Source organism: Cryptomeria japonica, chromosome 5, assembly GCF_030272615.1.
Source record: "Cryptomeria japonica chromosome 5, Sugi_1.0, whole genome shotgun sequence".
Lineage (NCBI taxonomy): Eukaryota > Viridiplantae > Streptophyta > Pinopsida > Cupressales > Cupressaceae > Cryptomeria > Cryptomeria japonica.
The window spans coordinates 402214661-402229899 of NC_081409.1; positions in this window are offsets into that span (position 1 = coordinate 402214661).

Sequence of the window (15239 nt, forward strand, 5' to 3'; positions counted from 1 at the left end):
GTCCCACCTAGAGGCAAAACCTCCATGCAAAGCAGAGGCATAGAGCTATAGAGAAGGACCACTCCCACCACTAGAGTGGTGCTAGGGAGCCTAAGACTAAGGGGTCTGAGAATTCCAAGAAGAAGAACTTCAACCGCCCCAACAACCATGGGAGGCAGAGCTGTCTGGAGGAACCTAGGCCACAGTGCATAGAGGCATTAACCTAGTGTTCAAGAAGCACTTGGAGGTGTGAGACCTCCAACACCACCTTGTTATCCTACATTGATATCTAAAGAAGCACATTGTTGCAAATACACGCTTTAGTGAAAAGAAAAACATCAATAGAAATAGAATTATGAGTAAATAAAAAAGAGTTCGAAAACAATACTTCCACCCTGATAGCATGCAAAATTTAGGTATACTTGAAATGGAGGAAAGGATAATCACCTAGAAGGGCCATGTGTGAAGAGAATGGCTCAAGTTGGAAGGGCAAAAAAATCATGAATCCAATTTCACATGTTCTAACAATGATGACAAAACCATAATGTATGCTTAAAAGACTCTAGTTGTCCACAAAATGGACAATAAGGGTCCATAACACTCCTGTGCTAAAGGCAAGAGCCCAAAGACAAGCCTTGGAAAAGGATACACCAGACAAAATGGGTGAGCTTAGGTTCAATGATAGCACACCAAATAATGTGCAACCATTGTTGCCACACAAAAAGCAGTGACTATAAGTACCATCAAAGATTCAAATTAGGTACCATGGGAAGATGAGGAGAAAACCAGCAGGAACCCAAACACGGCTTGTAATTACAAAAATGTTGTGTTTGGAGATTACCTTCAATCTTTACACCAAGGCTCACAAAGTGAATGCTAATTTTGTGTAGCATATTTAGAGGCAGGGCAGACAACACAATATCAAAAGTCTTTTGATCTAGCATGCAATTTACAAGGCACACACTACTATATCCTCCCACCTATAATTCTCAATCCCTATTTCCACCCACCTTATTGCGAAGGAGGGTAATTATAGCTAGGCGAAACTTGGTTTTCATATTCTCCCATGAACAGAGACTCATGGGAGAATATGAAAACCAAGTTCCGCCTAGCTATAATATGAAAACCATAATATGTTCTTCCTTAGTTGTCCTGGGTGTGAATGTTGTGCTTATGAAAGTGCAAGGTACAAACCCAGGACAACTAAGGAAGAGAAATCCCTTGAACCTAGATAAGCAGAGACCACTAGATGTTATGTTGGTTAAATGAAATACCACCTTGAAATCTAGAGCCAACCCACCGGAGCTAAGGATTAATGACCTCCCAAGCAAGCCAAATACTCTTGGCCACAAAGGTTCCCTCAATGTGAATAACATCTTTCATAAATAGAAATGGTTTTAAATCCAATCCCCTTCCAAGTCGGTTGGTTAATAGAAAAGCCAAGTGAAATGCAATGTCCGAGAAGAAATTTTCAAGGTTCGTTGCCAAAAATGACATGAATAATCCACTTGGCATAAAGGGTCATGCCTTGTCATTGAGTAGAGAGGACCCCAAGACTGCTAGAGTTATAGGGGAGACAATAAAACTTTCAAGAAACTCTATGAAAACCTTTGTGGTCTTTCAAAGAGGCCCACAAAAAATCTCGCAAAATATTTTCTAGCTTTAAGGGGCTTTAGAAGTAGCCTGGAAAGAGGAATAATAAACATTAGTGGTCTTGAGGATTTTGGAGCATACATGGAATTTACTAACAAGAGAAAGAGGCTTGGATCTAGTAAGAAATTTTTTTCTCAATCCTAACAACGACCACAATCCAAAGATCCACTGATGAAGCTTGGAAGGCAAAATAAATGCTCAAAAATTGAAAGATTTCATCATTTCCTATCCACTTTCAACCATACTACAAAAGCCAAGGTAGAACCAAGAGAAAAGATTGCCTGTAACACTAGGTTTTATGCCATTGAATAGTAAACCAAGAGCCAAACAAAAAATATGAAGGTATTGAAGAGCCTTCATGACATTATGCTCATCCTCAACAAGCATAAGAAAAGAGTCAACCACAAAATGATCATTAACAAGTTGAAGAGTTTTCTTAGGTAGAGTGATCCTCAAACATGCCCAATGGAGATGAAATGAGTGAGAAATTCACTAAACTCTTTCATAGAAAGCACATACAAAGAGGGTGCCAAAGGGCAACACGGGTGGATTGACCTATGAAACCCAAAGGCTTGATATTGCCAACCATTTATGGTAATGCAAGTAGAAGCATCACCAAACAACATCTTAATAGATTGAATGAAGCAGGGGCCAAAGCCAAGGGTGCCCAACAAAGCTAAAATAAAGGGCTATTAAATCTGATCATAAGCTTTAACAAAGTCAATTTTGAAGAATAAAACTTTCTATCAAGAGCGATGAGCCCATTCCATGCCTTCCCAAACAACAATATTATTGTCTAAAATGTAGCGGGATTTAATAAAGCCAGTTTACTTAGGATAGACAATTTAAGAGAGCATGCAGTGAATCTTCAAACCTATAGCCTTGGTAATGATCTTGTAGGAAACATTTAGCAAGGTGATTGACCTCCAATTGCAAATATCCTCAGATCACCAGAACTAAATGTTTCCCTTGTTAATTAAATGTCCTAGAGATTAATCTTGAAATGCCTCTAGATAAAATTTGTGCAAATATAGACCCTCATAGTGCGAGAGGGCATTATAAAATTCACAAGGGAAACCATCACGCTCAGGGGCTTTGTCATCTACCATGAAACTAAAAGATTCTTTGAGGTCATCAAGGGCAAGAAATTTCTCACAGAAGACATTTTGAGCCTCAAAAAGTTTGATTGGAACCACCCACAAGCAATCTTGACCCCTATCTCTCTCAGGGGAGGCCTCTTAAGCTATGCAAACTTTTTCATAATGGCAGACAAACACTTAAAGAATGTCTAGAAACATGGCTATCAACAATCTTCTTCCAATGGCAGAGTTGTCCTACCCTAGCTTGCAAACTATGAGAGAAGGGATTGGTGACAAGATCCTCCATGACATGACAAAGATCCAAGTTGGTAGCCTTGTAGGACTACAGGCAAAATATAGAAAATTAGTGCTCATAAATGTGAATAAATTGAGACTTGAGCTGGATATCACAATTTCACCAAGTAATCCAGCTAGATTATTGGGTAGGATGACACTCAAGGTTCCAAACCCTTAGAATGTGGGCCACTATAGGTTTGTCACTCAACAAAGACATGTTTGGAAAGAATGGGGTTTTGGATTGGAAAGAATGGGGTTTTGGAAAATAGCATGGGACACATTTGCCAATTAATGTTGAACTTGATGGAAAAGTGGTTTAAGAGAAAGACCTCAGGGAGAGGCATCATTGATGGAGCTTGACAAGTTGAAAAGGTGAAAAAAGATCATTGTTATCATAGCATGATATGGCCATTTAAGGACTCTACCATTTCTAGCTCGAAAATCACTCCATGTATGCCACACAACATGTTGTTGGTGGTGGCAAGAATTGGGATCATAAAGGCCCAATTTATTGTACATGTAAAGCCATGCTTCTAATTTACTAGTTGTCCATTGAAAAGTCAATAACCCTTCCTTTTTTGACACCACTTCCGCCAAATTTAAATTACCGCACAAATTCCAAGTGGTAGGTGTATACACTAAAAATCAATCTGGAGAATTGAATTAATTAAATATGAAAAAATATTTAATTAATGGTCTTCATTCCTCTACTATATAAATAAATTCAATAATTTATTTATATGCTTTATTTATTCTAATTCTTCCCAATTTAATCATCTTCTTCTATTTTCCAATTAAATATGAAAATTAGTTTGTGTATTTAAATTCCTCCCTTCCATTAAATTTGAATTTAAAATTCAAATTTAAGAACATGGCTCCTACTCCTAACCACCTAGCCTAACCACGTGCTTGTTGGGAAAATGGTATCTCAACCTTGCATTTATATGAAGTTACTATTTATAGTAAGTTCTCATTTGAGCACTATTGGCCATTTGGTGGAATTGATTATGTGTTGCATTGATGTTTTTCATTGATGTCAACACTAGTTGTTTGGATGCTTTACCGGCACCCTTCTGGTCCTGGTAGGTTGAGTAGTTTTTGGTTAACTTGGATCTGACATGATCTGGTTCACTCTAGTATAATCTGGTGATGCAATTGACTTGTTCATAATGCTTATACTCATATTTGGTCAGTTGATTTTGCAGACAAACACTTGAAGAATGTCTACAAACATGGCTATCAACAATCTTATTCCAATGGCAGAGTTGTGCTACCCTAGCTTGCAAACTATGAGAGAAGGGATTGATGACAAGATCCTCCATGACATGACAAAGATCCAAGTCGGTAGCCTCGTAGGACTACAGGCAAAATATAGCAAATTGGTGGTCATAAATGCGAATAAATTGAGACTTGAGCTGGATAGCACAATTTCACCAAGTAATCCAGCTAGATTATTGGGTAGGATGACACGCAAGGTTCCAAACCCTTAGAATGTGGGTCACTATAGGTTTGTCACTCAACAAAGACATGTTTGGAAAGAATGGGGTTTTGGAAAATAGCATGGGACACACTTGCCAATTAATGTTGAACTTGATGGAAAAGTAGTTTAAGAGAAAGACCCCAGGGAGAGGCATCATTGATGGAGCTTGACAAGTTGAAAAGGTGAAAAAATATCGTTGTTATCATAGCATGATATGGCCATTTAAGGACTCTACCATTTCTAGCTCGAAAATCTCTCCATGTATGCCACACAACATGTTGTTGGTGGTGGCAAGAATTGGGATCATAAAGGCCCAATTTATTGTACATGTAAAACCATGCCTCTAATTTACTAGTTGTCCATTGAAAAGTCAATAACCCTTCCTTGTTAGACACCACTTCCACCAGATTTAAATTACCACACAAATTCCAAGTGGTAGGTGTATACACTAAAAATCAGTCTAGAGAATTGAATTAATTAAATATGAAAAAATTATTTAATTAATGGTCTTCATTCCTCTACTATATAAATAAATTCAATAATTTATTTATATGGTTTATTTATTCTAATTCTTCCCACTTTAATCATCTTCTTTTGTTTTCCAATTAAATATGAAAATTAGTTTGTGTATTTAAATTCCTCCCTTCCATTAAATTTGAATTTAAAATTCAAATTTAAGAAATTGGCTCCTACTCCTAACCACCTAGCCTAACCACATGCTTGTTGGGAAAATGGTGTCTCAACCTTGCATTTATATGAGGTTACTATTTATAGTAAGTTCTGATTTGAGCACTGTTGGCCATTTGGTGGAATTGATTATGTCTTGCATTGATGTTTTTTCATTGATGTCAACACTAGCTGTTTGGATGCTTTATCGGCACCCTTTTGGTCCTGGTAGGTTGAGTAGTTTTTGGTTAACCTGGATCCGACATGATCTGGTTGACTCCGATATAATCTGGTGATGGAATTGACTTGTTCATAATGCTTATACTCATATTTGGACAGTTGATTTTGCAAACAAACACTTGAAGAATGTCTACAAACATGGCTATCAACAATCTTCTTCCAATGGCAGAGATGTGCTACCCTACCTTGCAAACTCTGAGAGAAGGGATTGGTGACAAGATCCTTTGTGACATGACAAAGATCCAAGTCGGTAGCCTCATAGCACTACAGGCAAAATATAGCAAATTGGTGGTCATAAATGCGAATAAATTGAGACTTGAGCTGGATAGCACAATTTCACCAAGTAATCCAGCTAGATTATTGGGTAGGATGACACTCAAGGTTCCAAACCCTTAGAATGTGGGTCACTATAGGTTTGTCACTCAACAAAGACATGTTTGGAAAGAATGGGGTTTTGGAAAATAGCATGGGACACACTTGCCAATTAATGTTGAACTTGATGGAAAAGTGGTTTAATAGAAAGACCTCAGGGAGAGGCATCATTGACGGACCTTGATAAGTTGAAAAGGTGAAAAAAGATCATTGTTATCATAGCATGATATGACCATTTAAGGACTCTACCATTTCTAGCTTGAAAATCACTTCATGTATGCCACACAACATGTTGTTGGTGGTGGCAAGAATTGGGATTATAAAGGCCCAATTTATTGTACATGTAAAACCATGCCTCTAATTTACTAGTTGTCCATTGAAAAGTCAGTAACCCTTCCTTGTTAGACACCACTCCCACTAGATTTAAATTACCGCACAAATTCCAAGTGGTAGGTGTATACACTAAAAATCAGTCTAGAGAATTGAATTAATTAAATAGGAACAAATATTTAATTAATGGTCTTCATTCCTCTACTATATAAATAAATTCAATAATTTATTTATATGGTTTATTTATTCTAATTCTTCCCACTTTAATCATCTTCTTCTATTTTCCAATTAAATATGAAAATTAGTTTGTGTATTTAAATTCCTCCCTTCCATTAAATTTGAATTTAAAATTCAAATTTAAGCACATGGCTCCTACTCCTAACCACCTAGCCTAACCACATGCTTGTTGGGAAAATGGTGTCTCAACCTTGCATTTATATGAGGTTACTATTTATAGTAAGTTCTCATTTGAGCACTGTTGGCCATTTGGTGGAATTGATTATGTCTTGCATTGATGTTTTTTCATTGATGTCAACACTAGATGTTTGGATGCTTTACCAGCACCCTTCTGGTCCCAGTAGGTTGAGTAGTTTTTGGTTAACTTGGATCCGACATGATCTGGTTGACTCTAGTATAATCTGGTGATGGAATTGACTTGTTCATAATGCTTATACTCATATTTGGTCAGTTGATTTTGTAGACAAACACATGAAGAATGTCTAGAAACATGGCTATCAACAATCTTCTTCCAATGGCAGAGTTGTGCGACCCTAGCTTGCAAACTATGAGAGAAGGGATTGGTGACAAGATCCTCTGTGACATGACAAAGATCCAAGTTGGTAGCCTCATAGGACTATAGGCAAAATATAGCAAATTGGTTGTCATAAATGTGAATAAATTGAGACTTGAGCTCAATAGCACAATTTCACCAAGTAATCTAGCTAGATTATTGGGTAGGGTGACACTCAAGGTTCCAAACCCTTAGAATGTGGGCCACTATAGGTTTGTCACTCAACAAAGACATGTTTGGAAAGAATGGGGTTTTGGAAAATAGCATGGGACACACTTGCCAATTAATGTTGAGCTTGATGGAAAAGTGGTTTAAGAGAAAGACCTCAGGGAGAGGCATCATTGATGGAGCTTGACAAGTTAAAAAGGTGAAAAAAGATCGTTGTTATCATAGCATGATATGGCCATTTAAGGACTCTACCATTTCTAGCTCGAAAATCGCTCCATGTATGCCACACAACATGTTGTTGGTGGTGGCAAGAATTGGGATCATAAAGGCCCAATTTATTGTACATGTAAAGCCATGCCTCTAATTTACTAGTTGTCCATTGAAAAGTCAATAACCCTTCCTTGTTTGACACCACTTCCGCCAAATTTAAATTACCGCACAAATTCCAAGTGGTAGGTGTATACACTAAAAATCAATCTGGAGAATTGAATTAATTAAATATGAAAAAATATTTAATTAATGGTCTTCATTCCTCTACTGTATAAATAAATTCAATAATTTATTTATATGCTTTATTTATTCTAATTCTTCCCAGTTTAATCATCTTCTTCTATTTTCCAATTAAATATGAAAATTAGTTTGTGTATTTAAATTCCTCCCTTCCATTAAATTTGAATTTAAAATTCAAATTTAAGCACATGGCTCCTACTCCTAACCACCTAGCCTAACCACATGCTTTTTGGGAAAATGGTGTCTCAACCTTGCATTTATATGAGGTTACTATTTATAGTAAGTTCTCATTTGAGCACTGTTGGCCATTTGGTGGAATTGATTATGTGTTACATCAATGTTTTTTCATTGATGTCAACACTAGTTGTTTGGATGCTTTACCGGCACCCTTCTGGTCCCAGTAGGTTGAGTAGTTTTTGGTTAACTTGGATCCGACATGATCTAGTTGACTCTAGTATAATCTGGTGATGGAATTGACTTGTTCATAATGCTTATACTCATATTTGGTCAGTTGATTTTGGTCTAGTGATTGGATGCTATCCTACTTACTTAGAAGATTGGTTTCTAGTTCCGATGAGGGTTTCACCAGCAGAGCTTTTGGTGGAGATCTTTGATGCATTGGATAATTGGTGTTGGTGTAGCTTCTGATGGAGTTTGAGGATGTTGTTGGTGATCAGATTAGAGACTTGGCATTTGGAGATCATTGTTGAAGCGTGTGGACCTGTACTTGGTCCCGGTTGATCTAAGTTATGGACCGGCATTGATGTAACGTGTGGATAGGACCTATTGTTGTATTTTTGGGATGTCTTATGTGTTGGATATTATTCTTTTTGGTCTAAGACCGACATGGTTTGTAATTATGTAATTAGTTTATTGTTTGGTAGCCGACCTGATTGTTTATGGTCGAGGGTTTATATAAATAAGATGTAAGATCTCATTGTAGATCATCATGGTTATTGTAAGAGGTCATGGTCAAGGAATGTAACGTGCGAATAATGTAATATCATTCAGGAAGAGGAGTTGGTCGATCATTGGAGGTCAAATTGGGTTTGTAAGAGGATTTAGTCCTCTGGTATTGAGCTTAATTGGAACTGTACTCAGGCATAGGAGATGTTATCTTTTACAATTCAACACTTCTCCAGATTGTAGTCTGGATTTGTATGTATTCAATGAGACTCCTTTTGTGATGAGAAGTGTGCTCTAGGTTGTTGGCCTTCCTACAAGTGCAGGCCCCTTCATTATAAATTCACATACTCACTACAGAAGTATTATATGATTGTGGGTACACTTCCCACTGTGGTTTTTCTTTTTATCAGGTTTTCCACGTAAAAATCTTGGTGTTGTGTGGATGGCTTTTATTCTGTGAATATTTTTTATGCTTAATTGGATTAACTGCAATTCTAATTTTGTTGGTTTAAATTGCTAAAGCTTCTGGTAATCTGTGACAACTTATTCACCCCTACCCCCCTTAGTTGTGTTTCGGTTATCTGAACTATCTAACAATTGGTATCAGAGCTTTGGTCCTCTCTCCAGAAAGCTTAACTACTTGAGGAAGATCCTATGGCGACTAACAGTTCAATTTCATCCATTTCTTCTGGAGCTATTTTTTGAAGGGATATACCGAGGCTTAAAGGAAAAAATTATGCAATATGGAAGATTCAGATGGAGACTCATCTGAGATGTCTTGGCAAGGAGATTTGGGAGATCACACAGAATGGTGTCACACCCTATAATATGGGATCTGGAAATCCTCCTCTAGCAAACCTGGACAAGGAGCTTGAGAATGATTTTAGAGCAAGAGAAGCCCTCTTGTGTGCACTTTCTGATCAGCAAATAATGGGATTAACCGATAAATCATCTGGAAAGGCTATATGGGATAAATTGCAGACTCTTAATGAAGGTGACCCTATAGTGAAGATTGCTAAACGTGATGGTTACCAGGTGAGATATGAAAACCTAAAGATGGAAGAAGATGAAAGGATTACTGCATTCATGAATAGGGTAAATGAGATTGTTATGGGAATTCAATGTTGTAGTGGAACTCTAAGCGAAGATGAATTATTTCTGAAGTCCTGAGAGCCCTACCATTGGCTTACAAAATGAAGGCTACTACTATTAATGAGTTGATAACTATGGCTAATACATCTATCAATAGAGATACTTTGGTTGGGAAACTATCTGCTTTTGAGCTTGAGGAATTTGGACCTTCTGGAGCTGTGAAGACTGAACCTACTTTTCATGCATCTACATCTACAACCAGTAAGAAAGATTGGAAAGTTTTATATGCAAAGGAATTAGAAGATATGAAGAGAGAAGATGATGAGTTTGAGCAACTTGAAGCACTATTTGCTAGAAGAGTACAAAAAGGACCGGTAGGAAGTAAGTATGAAGGAAAAACACCTTTTAAATGTTTTGCATGTAATAAGATTTGTCATTTTGCATCTTGATGTCCTAAAAGGAATTCAAGATTTGAAGAAAGAGTTAAAAGAACATTTAAGCCTAACCCTGCATATCAGAACAAGTATAGATTCAAGAAAAATAGAGACAAATCATGCTACATAGTGGATGAGGAAGACATTATTGATTCAGATGATGAACCGGCAGAAGACTCTAGTAGTGGTTCTGGCAATGGGAAAGAATGGGTATTCTTGGCTATCAAGGAAGATGATCCGGCACTAGAAGAGAATGTACCTGAGGAGAAGGCACTTGCTGCTAAAATTGAGGATAAGGATGAATGGGTAATTGACAGTGGTTGTTCACATCATATGATTGGAGATAAAGGGAAGTTTCTATCTTTGCAAGAAATTGATGGTGGACTAGTTAGATTTGGAGATGACAAGGCATGTATGATTAAAGGAAAAGGAACTATATCATTGGATGGTAAGAACAATACTGACAATGTTTATTATGTTGACGATTTGAAGCATAATCTTTTGAGTCTTGAACAATTGGTAGATAAAGGATTTCAATTACAGTTCAAGGATGGAAAATGCAAAATCATTAACAGATGTGGCTTGGAGATAGCAACCGTTACACAAACAAAATGTAACATATTTCATTTGAACTCCAGCGAGAAGACATGTTTGATTACACAGATTGATGAGAGTTGGTTATGGCATAAAAGGTTGTGTCATGTGAATTTTGATTGCATTGTAAAGATCATTTCAACTAAGGTTGTTAGAGATATACCTAAGACTATGAAGCTCTATAATCCGGTATGTAAAGAATGTGAAATGGGTAAATAGGTCAAAACCTCTTTTAGGAGTATACAACCTAAATCAAATGATGTTCTTGATCTTATTCATACTGATTTATGTGGCCCTGCTAGAGTTAAAAAATTTCATGGTGATAGATATTTCATGCTAATCATTGATGATTATTCTATAATGATGTGTATTACTTTTTTAAGAGAAAAATATGAAGAATTTGAAAAGTTTAAAATATTTAAGGCTAAAGTGGAAACTGAAATAGGATTGAAGATTAAATGTTTGAGATCAGATCATGGTGGAGAATTCACATCCGGTGAGTTTAATAACTTTTGTGACAAGCATGGTATCAAAAGACAATTTTCTACTCCTTGAACACCTCAGCAGAATGGAGTTGTGGAAAGGAAAAATAGAACTATCTTGGATGTTGCTAGAACAATGATGATAGAAGATAATCTACCTCATATCTATTGGAGAGAAGCAGTTAGTACAGTGGTTTACACATTCAACAGAGTACATATCAAAGGAGAAACTGGTAAGACACCTTATGAATTATAGTTTGGCAATACACCTACAATTAAGTATTTCAAAAAATTTGGTAGTAAATGTTATATTGGGTTAGATGATACTATTGGGAAATTTGATCCTAGAAGTGAGGAAGGAATATTTCTTATTTATTCTAATGAAATCAAAGCATATATATTTTATAACAAGAGATTGCAAAGAATAGTGGAGAGTGCTAATGTCAAAGTAGATGAGTTGAGCAAAAGTCAAATCAGAATTTATGAGAAGGAATAGGCAATGGAAATGATTATGTCTGAACCTGTAGCACCTTTACTGGAATAGAGAGTTGAACCAGTTACTTCGGCAACATTAGAGAATTCTACACTAACTGAAGAACAGGGAAGAAGAACAGAGAGTCAGAAGACTCCTAGGTATGTGAGATTAAATCATTCTGAAGATCAAATCATTGGGGATAAGAGCAATGGAGTGATGACAAGAAGAAGACTAGAAACTAATGAGATATGTTTAATTTCACAAGTTGAACCGGTATCAGTAATTGAAGCATGTAAAGATGAAATTTGGTTAAAATCTATGGAAGAAGAATTAGATTAGATTGAGAAAAATAACACATGGACTTTGGCTCCCCGGCCTAAAAATTAAATTGTTATTGGAACTAAATGGGTTTTTAGGAATAAATTGAATGAGTGGTCAAGTTATAAGGAATAAAGCTAGATTGGTTTGTAAAGGATATTCTCAGAAGGAAGGAAGGAATTATGGAGAAACTTTTGCACCGATAGCTAGGATTGAAGTTGTAAGATTATTTCTTGCCTATGTTGCTTATAAAAAATACAAGGTTTATCAGATGGATGTTAAATGTGCATTCTTGAATGGGGATCTTGATGAGGAAAATTATATTGAGCAACCTGGTGGTTTTTCACTATCAGATGATATTGATATGGTTTGCAGGTTAAGGAAAGCTTTATATGGATTGAAACAAGCACCTAGAGCTTGGTATGCAAGGTTGGATAAATATCTTTTGAAGCTTGGTTTTACTAAGGGCAGTGCTGATAGTAATTTATATTATAAAATCCCTAATGATGATATACTGATTGTTGAAGTATTTATTGATGACATTATTTTTGGAGGTGAAGATAAATTATGCATAGAATTTTCTAAGAACATGGAGAAAGAATTTGAGATGTCTATGATTGGTGAGATGAAATTTTTCTTAAGTTTACAGATTACTCAGACTGACAAAGGTATTTTTATCTGTCAAACTAAGTATGCTAAGGAAATGTTGAATAAATTTGGTATGGGAGATTCTAAACCGGTAAGTACACCTATGGTTACAAGTGAGAAATTGACAAGGAAAGATGTTTCTGCACCAATAAATCCTACAAGATACAAATCTATGATTGGGGGTCTACTTTATTTGACTCATACTAGGCCTGACATTATGAATGGTGTTTGTATTGTTTCAAGGTTTCAGAGTGATCTTAGAGAAAATCATGAGATGGCGGTTAAAAGGATTTTTAGATACTTGCAATGTACATCAGAATATGGTTTATGGTATCCTAAGGATGATAACTTTACTTTATGTGCATATATAGATGTTGATTGGCCTGGAGATGTTGATGATCGAAAAAGTACTTTTGGTGGAGCTTTCTTTCTTGGAAAGAAGTTGGTTTCATGGATCAGCAAGAAATAGTCATGTACTTCTTTATCTACTGTTGAAGTTGAGTATGTTGTTGCTGCTACTAATTGTACACAAGTTTTATGGATGAAGCAAACGTTGAAGGATATAAAGGTGGATTGTGATGCACTGGTAGTTATTCACTGTGATAACTCTACTGCTATTGATATATCAAAGAATCTAGTATTTCACTCTAAAAAAAAGCACATATCTATCAAGTATAACTTTTTGAAGGAGAAGGTGGAAGCAAATGAAGTTAAACTAGTTTATGTGAACACTAGAGAATAGATTGCAGATATTTTCACTAAACCTCTATCCAAGGAATCATTTGAGTACCTGAGAGACAAATTGGGAGTTTCTGCCCCTAAGGTAGAGACTTGATTGATGTGGTTTGGCATCAGTCTGGTATGCATTATCAGAGATACTATTCATTTTGGTATTGGTGTGGGATGCTACTGCTTAGGGGGAGTAATCAGCTTTGAGATTCGGAGGCTTATATTTTTGTTTTGATATTTTTGTCAGATTTCTAGCATTGATGTCAAAGGGGGAAAGATAGTGATGTGAAAAATAAATTCAAAACTTTGTAGTGATATTATTCAAAGGGAGAGAGACATTGATATTCAGAGCTATATGTGGGAGATTGTTGGTTGTCTTCCACACGGGGAGAATTGTTTGGCATTTCTTGGTACTTAGATATTTTTCACATCTAGTGTTGCCATCAATGCCAAAGGGGGAGATTGTTGGCCATTTGGTGGAATTGATTATGTGTTGCATTGATTTTTTGCCATTGATGTCAACACTAGTTGTTTGGATGCTTTATTGGCACCTTTCTGGTCTCGGTAGGATGAGTAGTTTTTGGTTAACTTGGATCCGGCATGATCTGGTTGACTCTGATATAATCTAGTGATAGAATTGACTTGTTAATAATGATTATACTCATATTTGGTCAGTTTATTTTGTTCTGGTGATTGGATGCTATCCTACTTACTTAGAAGATTGGTTTCTGGTTCCGATGAGGGTTTCACCGGCAGAGCTTTTGGTGGAGATTTTTGATGCATTCCATAATTGGTGTTGGTGCAGCTTCTGATGGAGTTTCAGGATGTTGTTGGTGATCATGTTTGAGACTTGGCATTTGGAGATCATTGCTGAAGCATGTGGACCTATACTTGGTCCCAGTTGATCTAGGTTATGGACCGAATTTGAAGTAGCATGTGGATAGGACCTATTATTGTATTTCTTGGATGTCTTATGTGTTGGATATTATTTGTTTTGGTCTAAGGCCGACATGGTTTGTAAATATGTAATTAGTTTATTGTCTGGTAGCTAACCTGATTGTTTATGGTCAAGGGTTTGTATAAATAAGATGTAAGATCTCATTGTAGATCATCATGGTTATTGTAAGAGGTCATTGTCGAGGAATGTAATGTGCGAATAATGTAATATCATTCAGGCAGAGGAGTTGGTCGATCATTGGAGATCAAATTGGGTGTGTAAGAGGATTTAGTCCTCTAGTATTAAGCTTAACCGAAACTATACTCAGGCATAGGAGATGTTATCTTTTGCAGTTCAACACTTCTCTGGATTGTACTCTGGATTTGTATGTAGTCAGTGAGACTCCTTTGTGATGAGCAGTGTGCTCTAGGTTGTTGGCCTTCCTGCAAGTGCAAGCCCCTTCATTGTAAATTCGCATACTTACTGCAAAAGTATTATCTGACTGTGGGTAGGCTTCCCACCATGGTTTTTCCCTTTACCAGGTTTTCCACGTACAAATCTTAGTGTTGTGTGGATGGCTTTTATTCTGTGATTATTGTTTATGCTTAATTGGATTAACTATTATTCTGGTATTGTTGTTTTAAATTGATAAAGCTTTTGGTAATCTGTGAAATTCTCCCCAAAGCTTCTCATTGGCTAGATAAGAATTCTGGTGCTACATCGCAAGATCACAACTAGTTTTGAAGATATTAAAAAATTTGTTTTGGGGGGGTCCAATGAAAGGTTTAAATTTAATTTTAAGGACTTTAGAGGCCCTAAAACACCCTGAAAAAGTGGGCATGAATGGTGTAGCAATCTGTGAGGCAATAGAGAACTTTGTGAGCTTTTTGATGCTTCAAACAGTTCGTCAATAGGACACACGGTTCTCAAGTTATGGCCTCTGAAAGTTTGTACTCCTGAAATAGGAAATATAAAATACATCAGACACATAAATGAGTTGTGAAAAGGGAGGGACACATCATAGGGCATCTAGAAGGGAGATAAGTTCGGCTACACCTTA